At 40.1% G+C, this 7373-nt stretch overlaps 1 pseudogene; it reads right to left on the minus strand.

Moving 5' to 3' along the window:
* Positions 1 to 6751: 6751 nt before the first annotated feature.
* Positions 6752 to 6867, minus strand: LOC122797436 (annotated as a pseudogene).
* Positions 6868 to 7373: the final 506 nt, after the last annotated feature.

Below are 7373 nucleotides of genomic sequence, written 5' to 3' on the forward strand. Positions count from 1 at the left end.
ACTATTAGGAATTACCATAGATAACAACCTTAACTTTGATACACATATAAACAACACCTTGAAAAATACTAACAAAAAATAGGCTCTCTCTACCGAATCAAACCTTTCCTCACTCCTGACTCTAGAATTACTATTGCTCAAACCCACCTTATCTCTCCCCTCCTCTATGCCTCCCCCATATTAACAAACCTATCAAAAAAAATCTTCTTAAATTAGAGCACTCTTACCACAATATAGCAAGATTTGCTACAGGCAACCCATTCAAAACCCACCATTGTATCAATCTAAAACTACTAGGCTGGCTTGAATTTCAGAACCAGCTTAAAATCAACCAATTAACCATTGCCCATCAAATTCTGCATCAACCTGACAAAACACCTATACTATCTACCCTTATCCACCCCTACCATAACCTAAAATCCCTAAGATCTGCACACAAATTTCTTGTAAATATTGACAAATCAAACAACAAAGCTGGTGATTCCCTCTTTTCCAACACTGTTGGAAAACATTGGAATCTGCTCCCCTCTGAACTTACCACTATTCCCTCAAAATCTCTCTTCAAAAAGAAAATTAAACTCCACCTCAAATCTCAATGGATGTGCCCCTGCACTAATCCTGACTAACACTCTATGCCTTCAGACAATTCCCTTTCATCCTTTATCTTACACACTCTCCCTTTTAACCTCCTCTTCAAACTAAACATTTTTTTTTATATTAATCTTTTATATTGTTAACTGGATAACCTTACTTGTAATTTTTTTCTTTTTTTTTGGCTCACTTTTGTATGTACTCTTTGCATATTGTTTTCCCTTACTTTCTTGTAATATAGTAAATGTACTTCTTAACTCTGGAGCTTAACTCCTCGGGCCTCTACTGAAAATGGACATGTATCCAGCTAGACTAGCCCGGTCAACAAATGTAAAATAAAAATAAAAATGTAAAATAAAAATAAAAATAAAAATACCCCCCCAAATCATATAAGGATGGCCTACAGTGTTTTGTTTCCAAGGCAGGTACGAGCCTAGCATTTTGCAGCATTCTTTTCTCTCGAAGGATGACGCCACAACATCAGCAAAAAAAACAACTGACTTCAATAATTGACATTTGTTGTCATGCAAATGGAGTCCAATATTTGTCAGCCTGGGAGGATAGGGTCAACAGACAACACACTGCTTTGCCAGGGATGGCCTGCATCAGTCCTCTCTAGGGTTTTGATTATTGGCAAAGATATTGTCCACCCCATAGTGCCTACAAGCCCTTCTCATCCTGGAGGACACTGACATCTCTATAGTGAGTGACTGAGACATTGCTTAAAACACAGTACAGCACTGCGGTTGTGTGCAGGGCTGTAACTCCTTCCATATGTTCAGACGAGCTACTGTGCAGGAGGAGACAAAAGGTGGAGGTGTCTCTGTCTTCATCCAGTAGAGACTCACATCAAGGCTGGTAAAGCAGCATGATGAACTATAGCTTTTTCATGTCCAAATAACTATCAGAAATATCCTGTATGACACAAAAAAGTCACAACGCCTATCTACAAGGACTAGAATGACTCAGTATTCAACCCAATACTACTTTGTAGGTGATCTAAAATATCCCACTATAGACTAAGGAGACTTACCTCATCACAAGTGCACAAGGACACAAATTCCTGGACTTGGTCAACACAAATGACATTGAACAATTAGTCACAGTATCCACTAAGGAGAGTAACATCTTGGATCTTGTTTGTACTAATATAGGAACATCTTGCAGCATCCATTGCATATCGTCATCACTTGTTAGGTCTAACCTCAAAACAGTCTCTTTCAAAATAAAACTGAAACCAGAGATCCCATCCACCCAATGCACCTTTGGAAATTTCTTTAAGACAAACTACCTACTCCTAAGTGATACATAGAAAGGCTTCACACCCCCATCAAACCCAGTGAACTCCACTGAATGCTCAGAAATGTGCCCCACCACACTATACCAGCAAATAAACAGCTGCATAGATGCCGTTCTACCCCATAAGAACACGAAGAGGGCAAACCCCAGAAACACACCCCACATGGTGGAACCATAATATCAACACGCTTTATAATAAAAAGAAAATAATTCTGACCAAAAGAAAGAAGCATAATTCCCAGAATATTAGATCTCTTGTCACTGAAATAAACAAACAACTCTGGAACTTAATAAAATCCACCAAAGCAAAGTGTCAGGTTAAAATAGTTGCCCAAAGACAATCATAAGGCATTTTTAGTTGTTCATAATCTCAAAATCACGAAGCAGCAAAGTGCTGCGCTGATAGTGAACAATGTTACCTAAACTGAGGCTGAATATATAGCAAACATAGGTTAGGCCAAAAAATGTAGCTTAAACTTTATTCCTCTCTCCTCTCCATCTATTCATCAAGATATACCTCAAACTGGCTCACGTCCAGCTATCACACAAGACCAAGTCTTAAAAGTGTTACCAAAACCTAAAAATACTGCATCGATGGGTCCTGACAATATCCCTGGATTTAGCCACACACCTAACATCACTGTTCAACTTCAACCTCCATACATGTATTGTACCAATAGAATGGAGGTCAGCTACAGTCATTCTCCTGTATAAGGGAGAACTTTCCAAGGAGCCAGGCATTCACAGACCCATAAGACTGAACAGCCTCATATGCAAAGCCATGGAAACACTTATCATGGAACCAATCAATCAGGATACAGGAAACCTCCAGACACTGGGCTGTCTCAGTTTGGAATCGTCAAGGACAGGTCATGTTCATTCATCCTGGTGAGCTGTTTTTGAAAAGCTCATCAAAACAATGGATGAAGGCAAAATGGTACACACTGCATACCTTGACCTGACCAAAGCCTTTGACACAATTCCCTACTCATGCATAATAGAAAAGCTAAATAAACCGGGAATAAATCATTATGTCACCTGATGGATTGCCATCTGGCTCACAAATGGGACTCAGGAAATTTAAATATTGGAATTTACTTCAATAAGGAGACCAGTTACCAGTGGAGTCCCCAAGGATTCTGTACTAGCACCTTTCTAGTTCAGCATCTACTTTTTTGAAGTAAAAGGCAATATCAAAGGACTTTGGCTGACAAAGTTTGCAGATGACTAAAAGCTAGGGGCAATCACGGAATCCCCAATGACTTAGCCATCCTGCAAAGAAGGCTAGGCTCAAATAAATAACCGGTGTCAAAATTATGGACTGAAACAAAATGCCAAAAAAAATGCATTACTGTATCCTTTGGGAAGTCATCTACCCTAAGGAACTACCACATTGATAATATGCCCCTAAGAGTTGACCTAGTTGTTCAGGATTTGGAAACTTATGTGGAGAGCAACCTACCTTTTGACCAACATGTGTCCATTGTACTAAGAAAGTCCTTCTACACTGCACAACTTATAAATAATGGGATTGTGCCTAGATTGCGGGATGTCATTGACTCCCTTTACTCAGCCCTCACTAGGCCACCTATTGAGTATAGTCACCCACTTTGGCATATATCTGTCAAGACAATGCAACAATTGGAATGCCCACAGAGATACCGTACTAAAAGGATACAAGGCCTTAACAGCATGTCCTACATTGACTGACTCAAAGTCATGTCACTATGTTCGATACCCTACAGACTGCCAAGAGGTGACATGTGTCTGGCATACAAGGCATCCTTTGAACCATACTGATGAATTTACTGCACATCAGCAAATCAAATGGCATCATAAATATTCAGTCTATGGATCTAAATCTCTTCTGCAACATCAACAGAATGGTTTGTAGGGAGAGATACATGTCACAGAGGATACCTCTGCTCTGGAATAGCCTTTCCATCCATATAAAAAAGTTAATCCCTGTCCATATCCAATCACAACATGGATGTATGGACAGCAAACAGAAAATATGCCAGGACTACCCGTTGTACTACTAATGGATAGATGCAGTAACTAAATGTTTTATCCCAATTCTGGTGGTGTTTGTTTGAAGGATATCAGGGTGGGGTCTGATAATGCCTTGTATACCAGACATAGATCTCTCCTCAACAACCTGGTGGCCTGCATAAGACAGGCTACTTATATCCTGTAGTCTTTTAGTGAGTAGCATCTGTGGGCATTCCAATTGTTGGATGTGTCTGGTTAGTTATATACCAAAGTAGATATTGCACTCAGTGATAGGTGTGATGAATGCTGAATATAGTGAACAATGACCTTCTTGGACCTAGATGCCATACCTTTGAGTTGCATAACACAGAATGATTTCTTCACTACTACTGACATGTGATGGTCAAAGGTTAGATTACTGTCTACATGTCCCCAAGTCGCTGACTAATGGGTCGACTCTTAGGGTTGTGTTGTTAATATGATAGTTACCAGGGTTGGACAACTTCCCAAAGGATACCATTATGCATTTTTGGCATTTAGTTTTAGTCCATCGCTCTGACACAAGTTATTTTCTGCGTCAGCCCTTCCAGGAGAACATTAGTATCAGTGGGGGAGTCGATGTCTGCTCCTAATTTGCAGTCATCTGCAAATTTAGTCAACCAGAGGCCCTTGACTTTGGCCTCGACTTCAGAGAAGTAGATGCCAAAAAGCAGCAGTCCCTGGACAGATTCCTGAGGGGCTCCACTTGTGACTGGCCTCTTTGTACAGGTGGATTCTCCAGTTCTAACTTCCTGGGTCCTGTCTGTGAGCCAGAGGACTAACCACTAGGGGACATAAGGGTTTATAACCTAACCTCTTGAGTTTGTCAACAATTCCCAAGTGGGCTTTTGTGTCTAATGCCTTGTCCAAGTGAAGGTAGCCAGCGTGAGCCATTTTGCCCTTGTCCATTGCTTTGGTGACCTTCTCAAAGAAGTCCACCAGGTTCAGCAGGCATGGCCTGTGGTTCAGACAACATATGATTTACTATCACACCTGCAGCATTACGAAAAACAAAACATTGCTGCAATGGATAACAATTTAGAAACACCAGATGTACCTTCAACAGTAATAGATAAACTGTGCAGGGAAAAATTTAGTATGTTGCCATCACCATTACAAAAAAGTACAGAAACAAACCATAGAATTTTATGAATTGCATCATTACATATTACCATCACATACCTCCCAGAAAACTTCAAAATATGTGGGTTTCAACAAAGCAGAACTTCACCTTGAATAAAATTGTTACACAGACCTGCAACTGTCACTAACATACTAAAACTGCCTCATGGCAGCGGGGCATTAAATGCACTGTCTCATGGAACTGGTTTTATAGCTCCTGTTTACAGCCATCCACCAGTGAAACTAATTCACTCTGAGAGGGAGCATGCTTAAAACTGTTCTGTGGGAAAATACACTAGAAGTTTTGCAAATTATAACATCATGTGACCTTCTAAACATTGTGAAAGAAGCTGGCGTTTTCCCTTTAATTTCACTAGCAGCATCAGTAAAATTAACTTTTCCATCTTTATCTTATATCATGCATATTAAGGGCTTCTGCTGATTCTTGAATTGTTTTTCTCTACATTGTAAGTTTTGTGTTTGGTTAATATGCATGCTTCACTGTCTGAAGTATCATGTATGCTATGTAGTTTTAACAATTTCTGAATAAAAGTGCATAGCTTTTTAGTCTAGAGCAGGGGCTCTCAACAAATGGGACTAGGACCACAACTGGAACCGCCAAAGCACTTTATCTGGCTCTCAGTATGTCATGCAACAACTTGTTTAGAATAGACAGACATGTTGGACACAGTAATGTCCCTCTAAACCTTGCAAAGTGTGATAAGTGAGCCCTGAGTCAAAAGGTAGGGCAGTCCTGGTCTATAGGCTCTTGTAATACCTGAATCGGTTATGCATTTCTTAGATTTTAAAACATTTTTGGACCTAATGAGCTCAGATCTAAATCAACATCAAAACACAAACATACTTGTTGTTGCCTTGTCATTGGATAGATCAAGATGAATTGTTGTTGTTTGTTTTTCGGCTTTTTCCCGGTAAGGGGTCGCCACAGCTGAACTCTGGTCTGCTAATGATTGGCAGTAGATTTTTATGAAACACTGAGGTGCCAGCTCGACGCCCAACCTTCAACGAAGGCACGCCCATTTACACATGCATGTCTTTCGAACGCTACCCAAATGCGGGGAGGACATGCAGACTCCACACAGAAGACACTCCCAAGCCACGCCGAGAATCGAACGGGAGAACCTCTTGCTGTGAGGTAACAATGCTACTGCCGTACCACCGCGGCATTATAGATCATTATTCCTTGATAAACATTTCTATTTGTGTTTCAAAGCTAATTGAGTACAAGTGTGCATTTCCTGATTTACTGTGTTACCTGTCTTTGTAAGACACAATCCCTAACTGATGCACACTCTTCTGTTAAAGCAATTTGTTACATTGTCTAAATTTTGATAATCTCCTGTTTTTATTAGGAACTGCAAGACTAACAGTGATAGTTGCGACAGACTTCAATGCACCTTTTTGAAGGCTTTTTAATGAAATCTTGGCTTTTAATTTAGTTTTATTATCCACGCAAGTGAGTTGGCAATTTGTTTTCTCCCCTTTCTGACCTAGGCCAAAAGATTAAAGGTACATACACAATACATACTGAAAATATTTATGGACAGTTACAGTGTAATCAATTAACTGGCATGTATTTGTGACGGGACAGAAAACTGACACAGAACAGGAAGAGTATAATAACACCACTACAGAGTGACTAGAGACTAGTCCTATCAATATTCAAAAAGTATTTTAATGAGTTATCCAGAGGACAGCACAAATGCAGTCCCCCTCTACCATAAATTATGCAGATAAGTTTCCAGCATTTGGGGAAATAACAGGAGTCTTTCGGCTTTTCCCGGTTAGGGGTTGCCACAGTGGATCTCCGGTCCGCTTATGATTGGCTGTGGATTTTTACAGTGTTGAGTTGTCAGCCCAGCGCCCAACCTTCAGAGAAGGCACACACGCATTCATGCGCCTACCTGCATGTCTTTTTAATGTTCCGTTGCTCGCACCCCTTCAAATTTCAATGGAGAAATCTCCCCTGGGAGAGCTAGTTTCTGGATCATGGTCTCTCCTCTGTCAGGTTAAGTATGATTTGTTTAGTTATATTATGGTAGATCTACATCTGTAGCCTACTTTACAAACATGGTGTTACTTCTAAATCCTCCATCTTTTCACAAATATTATATGATCACAGCACACCTTTGTATGGCAACAAGCAGAGTTAAGAAGCCTAGTACTATCCAGTAAATAAACTCTGGTACACTACCATTTCCCATTCATTGCTTTAGTTCACATGTTAAAAACTTAGGCTGTCTTGTTTGTCTTGACTAGCAAGCAAAAATAAGAGAGCTACCCACCAGAGACATTGTACACATGGGCAA

The sequence above is a fragment of the Protopterus annectens genome, chromosome 3.part0 (genome assembly GCF_019279795.1).
Source record: "Protopterus annectens isolate FY-2018-M chromosome 3.part0, PAN1.0, whole genome shotgun sequence".
Lineage (NCBI taxonomy): Eukaryota > Metazoa > Chordata > Ceratodontiformes > Protopteridae > Protopterus > Protopterus annectens.